General features: G+C 31.6%; 1 protein-coding gene across 1 annotated transcript in view; it reads left to right on the top strand.

The window, feature by feature from the left end:
- The first annotated feature begins 16,219 nt into the window (after window positions 1-16,219).
- AstA (allatostatin A) overlaps window positions 16,220-19,119 on the top strand; it is a 42,760-nt gene continuing 39,860 nt past the window's right edge. Inside the window, exon 1 of the mRNA XM_077430725.1 lies at window positions 16,220-16,462. The gene's annotated coding sequence lies outside the window, so the exon portion shown is untranslated. The remainder of the gene's footprint in view (window positions 16,463-19,119) is intronic.

The following is a 19,119-nucleotide window of genomic DNA, read 5'->3' as shown; positions in this document are numbered from 1 at the left end:
GTGGACACGGAGGCGGTGGTGGTGGACATGGAGGAGGAGGTGGTGGTCATGGAGGAGGCGGTGGTGGAGGACATGGAGGAGGAGGTGGTGGAGGACATGGCGGTGGCGGTCATGGCGGTGGAGGTCATGGCGGTGGAGGTCACGGTGGTGGCGGACACGGAGGAGGTGGTGGTGGAGGACATGGCGGTGGTGGTCATGGCGGCGGAGGTCATGGTGGTGGCGGACATGGAGGAGGAGGTGGTGGAGGACATGGCGGTGGTGGACACGGTGGCGGTGGACACGGAGGAGGTGGTGGTGGAGGACATGGCGGTGGCGGTCATGGAGGCGGAGGACACGGTGGTGGCGGACACGGAGGAGGTGGTGGTGGAGGACATGGCGGTGGCGGTCATGGCGGCGGAGGTCATGGTGGTGGCGGACATGGAGGAGGAGGTGGCGGTGGACACGGAGGAGGTGGTGGAGGTCATGGAGGAGGTGGACATGGGGGAGGAGGACACGGTGGTGGCGGACATGGAGGAGGAGGTGGCGGAGGACATGGCGGTGGTGGACACGGAGGTGGAAGTGGTGGAGGACATGGCGGTGGTGGACACGGAGGAGGTGGTGGAGGACACGGTGGAGGTGGACATGGGGGAGGAGGTGGTGGAGGACATGGCGGTGGTGGACATGGAGGAGGAGGTGGTGGACACCACGATGAAACTTATGATTTCCACAACATCGATTACAAAATTGGAGACAGTAATTATGATGATATATATAATTATAAAATTTAATTGATCGAAAATCATTGTATGTATATATATAAATCCAAAGGTATGTTATCACATGTGTATTATTTACCGTGCTAAGTGTGCGCCAAAGATAAAATAAATTATAATCAAACATATTCCATTTTTTTTTATTTTTATCCAACACATTACCAATTCACATATGTATATATAATAATTATGTTGTAGTTACACGGCTATGCAAAAAAGTAAAATTTGTATGTTTGAAAATATTTGGGAAACTGCGCAGTAATTAATAGCCGCGGTTTGACGTCGGCTTATACATAATATGCTAGTTCGTAACAAGAAACATGAAACAATAGACACAGAGCATTATATGTTATTAGCACTTACGTTCAAAGTGAAAATTACAAGTTGAACGGCAAACTAGCTACCCGACACGAAACCCCTCAATATATGGATTTTACATTTTAAGCCGTTTTCGATAAAGCTTGTAGATGTTTGTTTAATATCAAAAAAAATATATATATTGTACCATATTTCATGACAAAACACAACGATAGCCGTATCGATAACGAATGTTTTCTCAAATATACATATAATCATTCCAATCCAATATTTATGGTTTAAGAACATTCCGCAAATATATTTTCTTTAATATTACCCTAATTGAATACATTATACATTATACTCGTACAATGCATTGATATTTGGAATACGTATCATGTGAGTTTTCAAATTCAAAACAAATAATAGTTTGAAATACATAAATTGTATTTACGAGAAGATAAATATAAAAGTGAACCATTTAACGTATCAAATTGCTTCTATAATTTTCAACAGACGTTACAACTCTACAATATAACTAAGAACACTGGTATACGTCAATATAATTGAATCTTTCAACCGTGTAATAAATACGATAGTGATAGTCGACTACCTATTACACGTCCAATCTAGCGAATTCCTCCCGAAGAACTTTAATCTGACGTAAAAAAAATTTTGATACTTGATTGGTCGTGTGTAGATATGTGCACCAAATACGGAATAAAAGTCTTTTTGCTTCAGAATGTGATATTGTTTGGAGCCGATCTACACAGCCAACTATTTCTCGGAATTTTCATCGGATTCTGCCCAGTGAACATATCATTTTTCATCAATCAAAAACTCACAGACAATGTATATATACAAATATATATATATATATATATATATATATATATATATATATATATATATATATATATATATATATATAACATTGACAATGATTCCTAATAATAGAAAAGGAAAAATTGTCGCTCTTTAAATTTTAAAAAGAAAATCTTCAAAGATACTTGACGAAGAAGGAAAATATTCAATGCGTTCGTAAAAATGAAAAATTCCAATCTCTTAATGTTTCTCGCTGCTTTTTTATTTTTCAAACATAAAATATTGCATTCTTAATGGGTAATGTTGACTAATAATTCATTACAAAAATAATATTAGAAATACTAATTTAATATTCGTTTCAAATCTGTAGGCTCATGTTAAAGTTAATAAAACAATTTCTGAAAATCCTGGAAAATAGATAATTATATATATATATATATATATATATATATATATATATATATATATATATATATATATATATATATATATATATATATATATATATATATATATATATATATATTAATCAGTGTTAGATTAAATATTATGTAAAGTAATGACGTTGGTTTAGCTTCACTTTAAAAGTATAGGTATATACATATGTACATATGTACATTAGTTTAAAGGTCAAACAAGAAGGGCGCGAGGTACGCTTCGCAGTAAACTCTCATAAGCGTTCTTCTCCACCCCATTTTTCCCAGTTTAACGCAACACAAACCCTAGCGTTGAATTAAACTGTGACAGGGGCCACAAACACGACTTGATCTCAACAACAAGTAGGAGAAAGTTTCGTCAGGACCCTCAGGAAGGGCTCACAAATCTCGTACACCTCACCAGTTCGACCCTGGAAACAGACAATAACAACGAATAGCTTTTATCAACACCCGTCGAATATATTTCAAAGCCAAATATTAAAATATGTATCTAAATTATAATGCATATGAAAAACTGATATTGGACAAAGAAATGTGGTGAAAATCGAAACTGGAATATATGAATTTTTGTCCACTTATTGTTTTTTTGTACAGCGCACAAAAATGATATGGTTTACAAAATTTTATGGATTGTACTCAAATTGTTGTATTTAGTAATAATTTATATTGAATTCAATTTTCAGCCATTTCCATAATTAACAGTAATCGGGATCAAATTAATATTTGACGTTGAAAGATATTATCACGACGAAAGTTAGAAGCTCCACGGGGATTAGCAATTTACATACAATCGTTAATTGGTAATACACAGTGTGAATACTATTATATAATACTATTCATACTATAATGATAAATTATAGTATATTCTCTGTGTAGTATAGCTTCCTAATTCGTACACAGAATTTAATTAAAATGAGCCACAGAGTGTATAAAATATTCAAGTGATTCAATATTATTAATAGTAAAATTCATAAATATTAGACAAAATAGTTACTGAAGCTTCCTGTGTAGTTAATTTTCAATTGTTGCATATTGTTACGTACGCCGCGGATTGAGCGAATTGCTCTTAGACCAACGGATATCTGTTATCGGATTAACTAAATGCATGCACTTACTTCCAAAGATTATATCTGGACTCTAAGTGCATTTAGGCTAAACAATGACCGTTATTAGTTATTTCTCAGAATCGGTACGGGAAGACCCAATGTCGTGGAAATACATATCCGAATACGTGACTATACAACAGGTAAACAGATTAGGCGTCCTGCGAGATCTACCCTTTATAAGGCGGTACGTAGGCGATATCAGGTCATTCTGGACTGAGCGGTGACAGTGCGTGTAACTCCTTAATCATCAATAAATGCTGTGAAACGACTGTTGGCCTTTTACTTGGATCCTCCACCCACCCGTACGCAACAGTATCATACAAAATATTAATTGTTAACATTGTTAATTAATTAATTGATGACACAAAAATTATGTTTCTGAAGTTGAAGAAACATATAATTGAAAATAATATCATATTAATGTTAGAAGGTGTACATTTTTTTGAGAAACAAATGTGGTAATACTTTTTCTGTATTGTAAATGTGTGAAAATGGTATCAATTTACGTCAAGGAAAATTTATGTGACTCGTGTATAATATTTCGCAATCCAACTTTGCTTTAGGGGAAAATGTAATATTCAAAATATGCGTATATATATGTATATACATATATACATATATGCCATTACAATTCTCGGCTTTAATCGCGATGAAATTAATTAAATAAAATACAAAACTTTGGTTACAACTTTCACCGAAGAAACTTTCGCGCTGCGAATCCCGGATCATCGAATAAAATACAAATTAGCAATGCAGACGTTTTTAATGTGCAAAAATTCATTACGACCGCTGTTGTAATTTCACGAAGATCTATAAAAAATTCTAAATTCATCTTTATGACTTATAATAATTTTCCTTCGCAGTTTTCAAGTCGAAATTGTTGAAAATACAAAATTTTGTTTCTAGTCTGCTCAACTATCGTTGCTTAAAAGAATTCTATTAAATACTTAACAACAGACTACCGAAAACCGTTAACTCTTTTGTGCATATATGTATAGTAAAAATACAATACATAGTTAAAATAAACGACCACATATATGATACAAAACATACATATGTATGTAGATAGTAGGTACTTACAGAAGTGACGCATCAAAAACAAACAACGCCAATTAGATTTGTTTTCCTTGCCTAATTAATTTTCTAGTTAATTATCCTTCTCTCATACTCTCTAAACTTCCCTTAAATTTCCTCTTGTCTTAATTTTAATCGAAATTAAATAGTGACACTCGTATGATACTGTCCTTAAGTGTATTGAGTCAGCCTGTTTATAATTAGTCAAAGTAAACCATATTTTGACAAGATGAAATTCACTTGAACAAGTAAATATAATATTATTATTGTTTTCATTTCAGTAGTGTACATAAAAAAAATTAAAAAAATATATACACTTTGTATGTACATTATTTAAAATAATCACAACTGCGTTTACACTAATTGAAGTAAGGTTTCAAAACTTGAGAATTTTTAAATTTAAGTCGTTATTTTGCAAAAAGCAGCAAGATTTTCACAAAATTAATTTTAAAATATGTAAATCCTCTTCTTGTCATACAATATTTATTGGAAAAGTTTTGTTACGACATGCATTTCCATTTTGAAAATTAATGAAGCTAAAAATATAACAAAATTTGGCGGGCAATATTTTTCAGCCCAAATATTGAATATCAAACAAGATTAAATTGGAATTAACGGTACGTTCAATACTTCAACATTCTTCATATTGTACGATACGTGTTTGCTTTCATTACTTTTTCCATAAATAATCTGATTTTTAAATTGCGGTTACATTACAATAACATCAAGAGACTGCATATGGCATAATTTAAATTGGCAACAAAATCAGAAGAGCACTTGACATGTAACGGTGTCTAGTTTTATGCAACCAACGCAAATAAATTCAACCGCTATATCAAAATTCGCAGAGGTAACTTTTCAAAAGTTCCGCTTGTAAATAATCCTTTTGTGTCCACCCTTTTGTCCTCTCTACACTCACGGGTGGAAAAAACGGTGGACTGCTGCTTTATACATAGATGGTTTCGCGGAAACCGTTTGTAGAAATAATCAGGAGATGAAAATAACACGAAGGTAATAAATCAGTGTAGTATGAAACTCATAATGCGGCAGAGATTTCCGACGACTCTTAAAATAAAAACAATAACAGGATATTTTATTTTTTGATTAATGTCAGTTGTTTGTAAATATCGTACAATGAATACGTAAACTATATATTTTCATTATTTTTATAAAATAATTTTTGAAATCTTCACACCGAATTTGTAGGTACATTCATACATACATACATACGCATAACACTAAATCAAAATTATACCTTCGATGTAACAGAATGATTGCGAACGACGACCTTCTCTAGTAATTTTCGACATGGCAATAATATGCTGTCGACATGGTAATTGACATGCTTAGAGACGCATAGACATACAAATATGTAGTATGTGCATATATTATTAAATTATGACGTTACCGTAATTAAAAACCACGTAGTAATGATGTAATTGTCGCGCGTGTATAGAGAGCGTAGGTGGTGGGGTAGCTCCAAACTTTGGCAAACAATGGCGTTGTCGCGATTAAAAGCACAAAAGCTCTTCAGGGTGTGATGTAAGCCAGTTAGAGTCTAAGTCTAAGGTTCCGAGGTCTAATTAGTTCCGCCAGCCGACCTCTACACATTCAAATGCTTTTTTACCACCCCCTTAGTCGCCTCCCCCACGAAAGAGAAATCAACAAAACTGGTGAACTTTGTAACTTGCTCCAAACTTGGCAAACAATCTAAAGCTGGGTATACAGTGAAGCGACGCGACGCAGCGCAGCAAATAATGACAATATATAATTGCGATTAATGCAGTTTGCAATTTAGGAGCATATGTAATTTATTATGTTTTAAACTTAAGTTTTTATGATTGTTCTTTTCCTAAATCTTCATTTTTTTCTATACTTTCGTTTTCTTTTAGTTATCATTTTACTGTTCTCATTATTATGTATATATGAGCCGTTGTATTATATTTCAAAGTCGCATTAGTCCACTTTTCTTCATTTCGAGAAATATTTCGCGTTTAACAATATTTAAAATACTGATGGCCTGTGATACGTTTATTCAGCTTTTCCGAGACTCTGGACATATCGAATTAAAAGAAGCGATAGCAGTTCGTGAATTCATTTTTTTTTCAAACATAACATTATATATATACAATTTTATTCAATTAGATTTATTGAATCCTTTTTTTTATTTTATACATGTAAAAACCCTTTTCTGTACATCATATAATATAAATAACTTGTGGTTTTACTCAGCTTCGCTTGGTATTTGTAATATAAACCGCTTAAACATGGTAAACAATAGTAAACATTTTATTAAATTTATTTGAATCTATAGAAAACAATGAATTATTGCTTAAACCATTTTATAAAGTAAATTAAGTATACATATGTATACAATATGCAGATTTAACAGAGGCAAAGTACTAATACGTCAAATTTGAACACTTTGATTTTAATTTAAATAGCAAAAAGCGTCACCGTAAAATACGTTATTTCGAATTTCATGACGTATTTATTATATTTAAATATGAAATCTACGGAAATGGAATAGTTTTAGTCAATGAGAAAGCGAAATTATTTTCGAAAGGAAAATCTAATGTGAATGAAAATTTTCTCTATTTATAATTTGAATAGTAACTAAAATAACCCGGAGAAAATCCGTATACTATCTGTGATACATATTATATTTATGTATGTACATATCAGTGGTGTGCGGTAACTTTTAAAAGAGGGAGAAAATAAAATATTTTTAATTTTTGTCTTGAAGTGATGAGCAGTCTTCGGCGGACGAATGCGCTGAAACGGGATCCTTTTGTCAATTTCTATTGTTAACCTTTTTTTTTCTCCTTTAAAAAAAGTTAACAATAGAAATTGACAAAAGTATCCCATTTTTTCTGTGCATTTCCGCGCCGCTCTCTAGTGATGAGTATAATTTTTAATTTTTCTTAATATCATCTTGTTCGTCTTAAAAATGAATATTCTGAATGATTTCTTGTTCTGAGGGAATCGTTTCGTGAACAGATTCCTTCGCACAATATTGATATTGAACCGTACAGACACATTCACACATACCAGCAGCATTATGAAATACTAATAGCTATTTATGACCGAATTTTCGATAAAATTGACCGCAAATGTATGGAAACTTGCACAAGATAAAAATTCTACTTCCGGTTGTTGGATTTTGTTTTAATTTTTTTGAATACTTAAAATCACTATCAGTATTATACACATTAAATATCAAGAAAATAAAAATAATTTAGATGGTGAAAATAAAATAATGAAATATAAAAAAAAAATACTACTTCCGGTTTACGATTTCTGACCAAAACCTTATCAGCTCTAAGTACATAAAAAATAAAAATATAAATTTTCAGCTTGATACGTTTTTGACCTTTCTAAGAGGAAAAATACCACTTCAAGCTAATTAAATTTAGTGATTTTTTTTTATTTTTATCACATTGATACAAGAATAATACTTGATTTTTTTCGTGAAAAGCACACATGTTAAAGTGGTCGAAAAAAATAGTGGAAGAAAAATCGAACAAAGTAAAATGCTACTTCCGCTTGACAGATGCTTACGTTATACATAACGGTATTCAGCTTTAACTTGTAGATATGAAATTTCAGTTCAATAAACCAAAAGGTTTCTGAAAAAACATAAAAAACCTTGATTCTCTAGTGTAAAAGTACTACTTCCGGTTCAGATAAAAATATTTGAAAAATATTAGGTTATAAAATTTATAATTTCAGTCCAATTCAGTTAGCGGTTTGGGAGATAATTGAATTCAAAAACTTAAAAAAAGGGGACACTTATAAGGGGAGGAACCATTTCCGGTCAACTTTAAAATTTAAGTTGTGTCGATAATAATTTCAGTAACTTATACTAAATTTTAGTTCGATAGGACTAACGGTATTCAAAATCCCCAAAATACACACACATTTTTTAAGTAAAAATAGTTCAGAATGATGTTTGATAGACATAAAATAGAATATGTCTAGTGAAAATTCCATAAATGTTTGAAGAGACGAGTAAATTAAAATATGTTTTGTATTCTACGCCTATACATAAAAATTCACCAGTACCGCGAAGGGATCAAGATTGAGACGGTGAGTCCGTGCAAGCGAACGACGCGGTGGACCATGCCATAACAATCCACTACCACTACCACTACCGCAGGTAGGGCCGATTCCAGTTTCTGAACTTCGCTAATCCAAGTGAACGATGTCAATATGGACAACGATTTGAATTTATTGTAATTGAATATTTTTAAATTTTAGGTAAAAGATTTAAAGGGATTAGCCTCGTCCTTCTAGTCCAATAACGGCACGCCACTGGTACATATGTACATATGTATGTATGTATGTATATATGTACATATGTATGTATGTATGTATATATGTACATATGTATATTATATTCACGTCATACATTCGATAACGTTCTCGAAATCGAAATTTAATGCGGCTTGAGTCCTTTTTTTGATTACACTAGATTTTAATGCGAACGTCCAGACCGTCTAATACGTATGAACTTTCGCAAGAGCGAGAACCAATTGATGAAAATAGCAATTCAGCTCGTCGCGCAATTCCATGGGGGTTGGATTTTATTTAATGATAATTAAGAGGTTATCGTTCGCAAATAGTGCGGGTCCCCAAGGTCTCTCCTTTGCCCCCGCGGCTTCAAATTAAGCTCCGTCACATACAAAACGTACATATTTCGAAATAATTTACGAGTTACGTATTCCCGTCACGTGGCGCCTGGAAATAAAATCCAATTGTGGAAACCATAATATTATGGCGATTCGCTGGTGGCGGTTATGACGTGCAATCAAAAACAATCATATTCACATGATCAAACGTACATCAACATCGATACAAATCGTATAAAGTTACCCTTAACTATCTCATATCGCTTAATAGTAAGGTGTCGTTTAACCTGACAAAAGGCATACATTTTTTTTTGCAATATTCCATCGCGACAAATTGGGTACAGCTGGATTATATGCGAATTTTGAATATAATTTTGCAATCTAATAGGGTACTCCATTTTTCACTCCTATCGTATAATAAATATCTACAGGAGAAAATGCGTATTATATTATATTTACATATGTACATATATCCGTTTCTCTCATTTGACTGTTTTCTTTTTATATCACGATATTGTAATATGTTTGCATTTATCATCCGTATTAAGGTCTGTTCATACCTATCCAGCACGACCCGAATCCTGCAAGTATCCTGCAAGTACGGACAGTATTCTTTAGTACATTCTATATGGACGCGCATGAATGCGTAAATGCGCATGTGCGAATGGAGTATGAATACGTCCATATAATGTACCAAAGAATTACCAATTAAGTAAGTACCAATCCGCACTTGCAGGACACCTGCAGGATACGGGTCGTGCTGGATAGGTATGAACAGACCTTCAATGGTACGTATTATACAACCTCGCCGTCCAGATATAAAATATGATTATTATCATTTGAAAATTCGGCTTCATTTCAATATTTGAAACGAATTACAATAATCTCATTTTGCGTATTAATTGAGTCAGTATTTTAAAATATTCGATCAGATATTTAATATGTGGTATGTATACATAGGTATAGTATATTTAATTTTCAAAATAATAAAAGACTGCTGGCAATATTGTAAAGTTTATACCACATACATACATACAATTAAATTCCACAAATTTATATAACTAATTCGTATTATTTTATTCGAGTTCATAAATTTCTAAAAAAACCGGAAAATCTATTTCACACATCGCTTACATAAAGAAGTTAGTCAAAAACTTATCTCAACATAAACATACAGACTTATGTACATTTAGACAACCTTCTCCGTAAACTTTTATAATTTACTTCAAATAAAACGTATGAATACGGTGAAAGCGTCTGTTTTTTATATTTTATTACCAAATAATTTAATTTATCGGATTTTATTGAATTTCAAAATAGACGTTCAATTTAGATTGTCTAGCTTATTTGTGTTAGTAAATAAATTAAAAAAAAAAATACAACGAGATAGTTTGGTTTATCTTTGGGTTAGCCCTGAACATCAATTGACCACAATTGAGCTAAATTTCATTTTCCATACAATTTAATACTTATTTTACGACATCGGGTGCACTTTGTTTATATGAAACGCAGTTTAACGGTAACTCGTCGTAATTTCCTGTTTAATTTTTCCCCACGGATATTAATTATGGCGCTTGCGCTGATTACTTCCGGTTTCTTAAAAAGACTTGCTTCGTTCCAGGAAGCACCCCCCGCACCCCCCACAGACACTATTTCATTTTTCTTCAATTTCAAATACTTGTACCGCGTGGACCAAATGAAGTATAACGCTCAAACAAATAACCATACATAATCGTTATGCTAATTTCTCTGGGAAACGTCGCAATTGCCACGACATCGATAAATCACTATGAACTAATTGAGAATTTCAATATCAATACACAATATCCATGTAGTTCGATTAATAATCGAGTACCGAAATAGAATTGAATCGTTCCAAAAAGGCGTAGTTCACGTTAGTCATTATGCACAGCCAAATTTCAATCGAATTTTCCGTAGCCTACGAGTACGATGCTCACCATTCTGTAAATTACTATTTTAGTATCAACACGCCACGGTTTATTTAGTTCTTGATAGGCAAAATTTGCATATACATATTGAATGTACATTGTGCATATACATACATACATACATGAACATATATGTATATTTTCATCTGTTGAACATGCTAAAATCACTCAAACTCAAAAAAAAAATCATCAGTAATAACATAACATCATAATTAGAGACCCGTATTTTGGGCACATTGCTATTAATGCTTAATTGATGCTAAAATTCTGAATATATGCTAATAGATGCTAAATTCGTAAAATATGCGAATAGATGCTAAAACAACAAAAAAAAGTGAAATTTGCATAAAATTTATAAAATTAATAGACAATTTAGAAGGTTTTTCCTATCCCTTTGCCCATTTATTATGTGAAGAAATTGAGGGGATAAAACAGAGCTTGCAGTTTACCATAGACGGTGTTTTTCCTGTCGAAACCAAACAACTGCTTTTGTCTACTACTGTAAATAAAAGAAGACAGTTCTGACTGCTCAAAAAAGCGTCCTTAAACTAGACTCGCACTCAAGACTAAATGAGACAAATCTATTCCTCCGAACATTGAGTAACTATTCAATCCATCTGTGGCAGGTTCAAAAGAAGCAGTTTTGTTTTTTAGAAACCTGCCATTGTTTAATTATTAATCATTAACAGAGGCTCAATGTTTGGAAGGATATCAGCACTTTTTAGACAATTAATAGAGAATATAAAAAGTTAATCTACACCGGATACATTGCTATTATTGATGGCAACAAAAATTAAATATGAAGAGTTTGGTTGTGCTGCTCTAAAATCTATTTGGAGTCCCGTTAATAGTGTGGATGCTGAAAGGTATTTTAGTAAATACAATATAATTGTTACCGATCGTCGCACGAATCTCAAAAACTAATCTGTAGAAATATGTTCCATGTTAAGTTTTAATCAATTTTAATTGGTATTATATTTTTATATTCATATTTTTTGTCTTTGTATTTTTATATTCATGTTTTTTGTATTGTAATTTTAATTTCAAAATATTTTTTAATTTTTCTATTATTTCTTAATGGTTGTGTTGTCTTTAAATTGTATATAAATTTTATTTAAATTCATCGAAATTTTTTGTTTTGTAAAATTAAACTCTTTATAAAAATAAATGCTAAATTGAACAATTTTAATGCCCTAAAACGCTAAAATGCTAAAATTGACCAAAATAGATGCACAAAATACGGGTCTCTAATCATAATGTAAAAATGAAAGATAATATAAATCATAATAAATGAATTTGAATTTTCTGACGTGAATATGTCTCTAGTTTTCTTAAATTATTGTGACAAAAGAAGTAAAAGTGAAATGACTTTTCTTATTTTAATATTTGTCACGGGATGAAACGCTATCTATGTACATTTACATTTTTTTTAATGCAGATTTCTAATGAATATTTCATTTCTCTATTATAAAAATATTTTTAAAATCATTCGAATAAATATTATACAATTTTACAGCAAATATACAGGTTTTTATACAATTTTACAAATATACAAGTTTACAAAATACACGGGTAAAATATAGATCATTTATTTTCGGCCAACCTAATTTTAACTATTTTTTTAAACAGCTTCAATCCAATTGATATGTTCTTTTATGTAAGAATTCGTATTTTTAAATCAGAAATGTCAAACTAATTATTTTATATACAAACTCATATATTCATATCTAATGACTTATAATCTTTAGCTCAATTATATTATTATACAATATTGAAGTAGTATTATATATGCGGCCATAGAACGAAAGTAGGACAATTTATTCGTGTTTTTCATATTTTTATTTGAATCTCTGGATAAAGTTGACTATGTAGATCTAATAATATAATATAAAGATAAACCGTAATGCAGAATTCATTTTCGCTAAAGCAATATGAACACAGAAAAGAAAATATGTTTTTCCACAAAAGCACAACAGGTAGATCCGAAATTCAATCGAGCTTATAAGCTCTTCTTATAACATAATATAAGCATAAAGCTGCGATAAAAACTTATTGCGTGCATATATTGCTCTATTTGTGCAGATTCGAATGATGCAATTTCAACCTCCCTTCTATTTATAACTTCAACGTGCATGCAGAAAAAATGCTTTTTAATGAAAATATTTGTTATATATGATAATGATAGAAACTCTATATATGCATATTATTTTGATGGTATTCTTGAATACCACGTTTCTGAAATCCGATACATGTGCATACATACGACATTATGTATGTAGGTTTACGCGAGTGGGAAAGTTTATTTCTGGAAACTAATTCGCATTATTAAGAGCTTTAGATTTCTACATTTTCGAGATATTTCCATTTACCAACGACAAATGTGCACGTTAATCTTGGATTATCTCCGTATTAACTTATTTATTTTACAATCGAACCGAGTACAATTTGAAATATACACATACATACATATATGTATCTGTATATAAAAAGTATCAATATTAAAAAAAATAATATAATAACATGAAAATGGACTGTGTCGAATATGGCTGCAATAAATAACCTTCAGTATATCTCCTTTTTCAAAAAAAGAAAAACAACAAAATTCTACATTTATTTTCATTCGGAGTACACAAATAAAGGAAAAAGTTTTTCTTCACATGCTAAAGAATTTTTCCCGTGTACTACGTTTGGCACCCATGCCTATGAAACCTTTTATATATTGCTGTGGAGTCGGTTTAAAATTTACCGATTACGACTCCAGCATGAATTTTTTTTTAGTAAAATCGACTTTTCTTACCAACGTTTGACATTGTAATCTAATTAAAATAGTAGCGATTTTCAAAATATAAAAATTAAAGGAATTACAAAAATCATTAAAAATTGTGATGTAGCCCAAATTTATTGAATTATTCGCAATTAAATAGTATATACTACATATGTATGTATATGAATTTCAAACATAGATTAAATCAATGAAAAAAATGAGAATAAAAAAATGAGACCGGGAAACAGTCGGCCACCACACATCAAAATACGTGAGATTCAAAGATTTGATTTATAATGTAATTTGTATTAATGATTTTTATTGAGAAACTATTAAATTTTAATATATTAGTGGATTTACTTCAATAAAATTGGAGACTAGTTGAAAAATACCATATTAAGATATATATGTAAGAGTATTGTTCTTAAAAGTATTGCTCACTCGAGCAATACTTTTATGGAAAATCACAGGCAATACTCGTGTGGGCAATCTCCTTGTATAATGTACATTAAAATTATTTACACGTCGATATGATTTTTTTAATTTTATCTACTCTACATTATATATGTAAAGACGCTATTGAGTGTGTGTGTGTGTAGGTGTGTCCTAACGCTAGCCGAAAATAATAATGAATCGATAAAAAGCCTAAACTTAGTATAAATTCATTCGGAATCGAACCCGCGTACCCTCGCGCGAACACAAATATCCTCAAGTATACATGAGTTCAGAGAGTTAGCAACGAAGCCAACATTAAACATTAATTTAAATTTTTTCCTTCTCGCCATATGAAAATACGTAATAATAAATTTATTTAGCGAGGCTTAAAACCATTTTGTTTATTTTTTTCATATTAAACAATAAAACATATATTTTTCAATTCAAATTAATTATATTTTAACGATATTTGAAAAATAAAATTAATTCGAAGTCGCAGAACGCGGATCGAACCCGAGCCGATCTATTGCTCGACTGCGCTTTAGACCAGTAGACCATTACGGCTGATAAAGGAAGCGTTCTAAATAGAACATACTTTAATTAAGATCTATATATAAATGTAATTTATAATATTCAAAGTTGCGAGGTCAATGACCGGGGTTTAAACATAATTGTGGGTATAAAGTTTTGTAAATTAAACATACATACATAGCTCATAAGTCTTTTTGCTTACGTCACGCGATGTAAAAATACGTACTTTTCATATTATCCGATTCGCGATTCCGATTTTTACTTCGATGTTGACTTTTATTTTTATATTTTTTATTGCATAATTTAATTGGCATAACCGATTCCCGATTTCTGTTTTAGTTCCGATTCCGATTAATTATTACTATAAATATTGTAACTTTATTTTAAATCATATATCAATGTGTTTCCGAAATCCCCCGTTGAAATTTCAACGGGCATAACACTAGTATATAATAAGTATCAATAGATGAAGTATTGTGATCACGAAAAAATTTAAACACGGTTTTTTTATTCAAAATTGTACCGGATGAAAATAAATCCATTAACCGAGACACCTAATTGTACATATTTACATATTCATTTTTTTTATTTATACCAAGAAAGCCTAAAAAGTTACCAAAATACGCCTTCCTGGTCAGAAACATTGTACATTTAATACAAGTATGATTAGTATTATACATGTCAATTAATAACCAAAGAGACATGTATGGTCAAATTTGTAAATTTGCAGAATCATTAAACAATTCAGCGAAATTCAGTAAATACATATCAATTAACATCCAGAGGCATTTATAGTCAAATTTTTAAATTTGTAACATTTTATACAATTCAGCGAAATTCGAAATTGCTGGAAAAAATTCGAGATTGCTGAGATTTGCGAGAAAATGGGATTCCAAATTCCAATTTGTTGGAACTGTTTCAACGAAAATCAGAAAAATTGGCAAACTCTGATAGGAAACGATCGACCTGGAGTCACAAATCCAAAGTCTGCTCAACAGAAACCAGTGAGATTTTAAGCCGTGACCACTTTGCTCAAAGCATTATATGCTAACCCTATGTATGTAAATATATTTTAAATCACGTTATCACGTAAACGTTAGTTACATATAAACAGATTACAAATTCACATCAACTATATGTACCTGCACTCAATTTCAACACGGGTGCAATCAATCGAATGCGATGCACCGTTTATTAGATTCTCGATAATTTCATAAACCGGAAACGCGAAATTCGGATCGGCTTAAACCACTCCGAAATCATTCCACGGCTTTGATATTTCGATGACCAGCGCCGTGCAGGGACGACCTTGCATCAACAAACTGCACAGGGTGGTCCGTGGGCGTCCGCTATCGTGGGGGCGGCCCTCGGTGACGTCACGGTGTTCCGGTTTATAAGGGCGCGGAGCCGCGTCCGCCCTCACTCGCTACAGGGGCGTCCCGGCGACCGCAACGCTAGGGGCCGCCCACAACCCACTACTAAAAACACTCTAACTTCAACACCGACATTAACTATTCTCAAAAACAAAAATTTCAAAAAAAAAATACATACTTAAAAAAAATTAAATCTTCCAAATCGACACATTTAATTACCGAGTGATTCGATACGTTCGAGCTGTCCACATTCACTCTACAACTTTCGTCGAGAAGCTACGCGATCAGGTAAGCTGTTGTTGAATTCCTATTGCCACTCGCTACTCTTTCTCCAACTGAAAGTTTCGCTTCGCAAAAAGTTTGAGAAGCGCCGGTGAAGTTTTGCGTTTTAAATCTGCCCGGTGGAGATAATAAGTGCGATAATGGTCTTTTGTCGTCGAGTATTACAGAGATAGATCGAGTGTTCGTTGTTCCTTCCCCTTTGAGGATTTCTGATCTGACGCGAATATCTCTGATAATGAAATTCTTAAAGACCCGCAGTAAGATGATGGAGATAAATCCTTTCTCGAGTGAAAAGATTCTTGAGAAAACAATGCGTTTCGATTTCAGTCGAGTGAAATTCGACACAATATTCACGGCTTATCTTAATTATTAGCGAGGAGCTGTATATTCAATTTTTAATGCTAAATTCAATGCTTTGATCTTTTTATTCAATGAAGATATTTGAAATCGCTATCGTGAAGTGAAGAAAGCATGAATCAGATTATTAAGTTTGACGATGTTTTATAATATTAGAGCTAATATAAAATATTTCGTATGTGTGAAAAAAATATGTATATTTATACAAAATTCATAATACTATGAAAATTTATCACCAAACGATAAAATGAAATCGTAATTTTAATTTAAATCATAATTTCGAAATATGTTATGTAATGAAATTCTAAATATGTAAAGTATTGAAATAAAGGCTTTTAAAATGATCAAAGCACTGAAGCTCGACCCACATGCATCAATTTTTATTAAAAAAAAAACGATGATATGAAATTTCCCTCTAAATCCATAAAATTTTGCAAGAAGATAATTTTATCACATTTTTTATGAATTTATGTGGTTATAAATTGAAACGCAAATTGATAATAATTACACTTCAACCCTCAAGAGCAGAGAAAAATAATAATTATGATTTTGAGGACCTACTTATAACTTTACTTCTAATAATTCGAAAGCTACGTATTTCAAATTATTAGAAGTATATTCAATTATAAATATATTTTCACAAAGCATAATCCATTTCATCACAGGATATTTTTAATGAAAAAGTATACGTATACAACGGAGCCAAGCTTCAGAACATATGGAACATCTTCTTTTAATTTATTATTGAATCTTTCAAAGGATTTAGCTATCTATCGACTTTAAGTAATTGCAAACGCGTGAATCAATTTCATTGATTAATTCTCACGTTATATGATATAATCATGACGCTAATTAGCCGAACGTTTCCTTATATCTACGTGCGAATCTTGAATTCGAACCGCGAAACGTCGATTTATCAGATGTATAACAAATGGTAAAACAATATCGTTGTGATACTTAAATGTCTTTTCATTAGCGTAACACACTCCATATCGGCAACACGTTGAATAAAGAAAAACCCGAAGAGAATACAAATGGCGGAATTACGTTAAAAAATAACAAAGGGCTTGCAAATCCGCGAGAGCAGATTCAAAGGGTGGCTTGAGTTCTGGAAATATTCCCGATGTACATTAAATATGAAAGAATCATCGCACTTCCGTGTTTCGAAATTATCTTTAACATTTTTCTTTTCAAATTTTTTTGAATGTTATATGTGGAAGCATATCCGAGCACATCTTATCTCGTTTTGAAAAAAAAATAAGTTTTGCATGGTCTGAGAATGACATAAGGCTAGATAAAAATTTAATTATAGGTCTGACGTGTTTCTGATAACGAATAGGATGATATCGTATAAGTGCTGCTCGATGATAGTTTTCCATAGAAAATAACAAAACAATAGGCCGATTTGGTAAAAGGAAAAACAGAGAGCTGTTACCTGTTGCTGCCGCTTTCCGAAATAAATCGAATTAATCTTTGTGGGGGAGCTTTTGAGGCTTTCGTCTAATCTGTGGAAAAGGTTAAATAATGTATTGGGGCTTCGATTTCTTGGATTGATATAAGATGAATAATGAAAAATCATATTTCTTTGTTTTATTCGAAATACATATATGTGTATATATAATATATATATATATATATATATATATATATATATATATATATATATATATATATATATATATATATATATATATTCATATAGGAATGAGTATACATATCTTTTGCTTTTGAAGTTTCAATATTTCATTTCCAATAAAAGTAATTTTTATTTTATAAAGAAGAAGATACATTTTTTCTTTGTCACCACCTATATTTTCATTTGATAATTTTATTTTGATTGAGTTCTGAATAATGCGAAAATTTTCCATCCTTTTGTAATGGTGAAATATGTATCAAAATATAATACATACATACACAATATTGTAGGTATAATGTTACATAATTTTTATTTTATTTCAGCAAGTAATATGTACATGCATGTTTCTTGAAAACTAGAATGTTTAATATGAACCTTCATGAATCTTTTTTTTTTGTATTAAAAAGTCAAAAATTAAAAAAAATCTTGAAAAAAATCAAAAATTCCCTTTCACTTTGAAAGGTTTGTATATTTACGTAAAAGTTAAACGTTAATCAATTACGAAAGTATTAAGCGCGTCAGATTTTCCATTTTCACGATAAAAGGAAGGAGGAATAAAATAGAAGATAAATTTGTGAAAATGTAATAAATCACATAAACTTTAAGTCGTCTCCATACAAAAGCGATTCTACTTAAGGATCGCCAATATTATCTATGACTTGAATCGTTC

The sequence above is a fragment of the Arctopsyche grandis genome, chromosome 5, assembly GCF_051622035.1.
Source record: "Arctopsyche grandis isolate Sample6627 chromosome 5, ASM5162203v2, whole genome shotgun sequence".
Classification (NCBI taxonomy): domain Eukaryota; kingdom Metazoa; phylum Arthropoda; class Insecta; order Trichoptera; family Hydropsychidae; genus Arctopsyche; species Arctopsyche grandis.
Note: the sequence above shows the minus strand (reverse complement) of the source record. Positions and strands in the feature narration are given on the sequence as shown.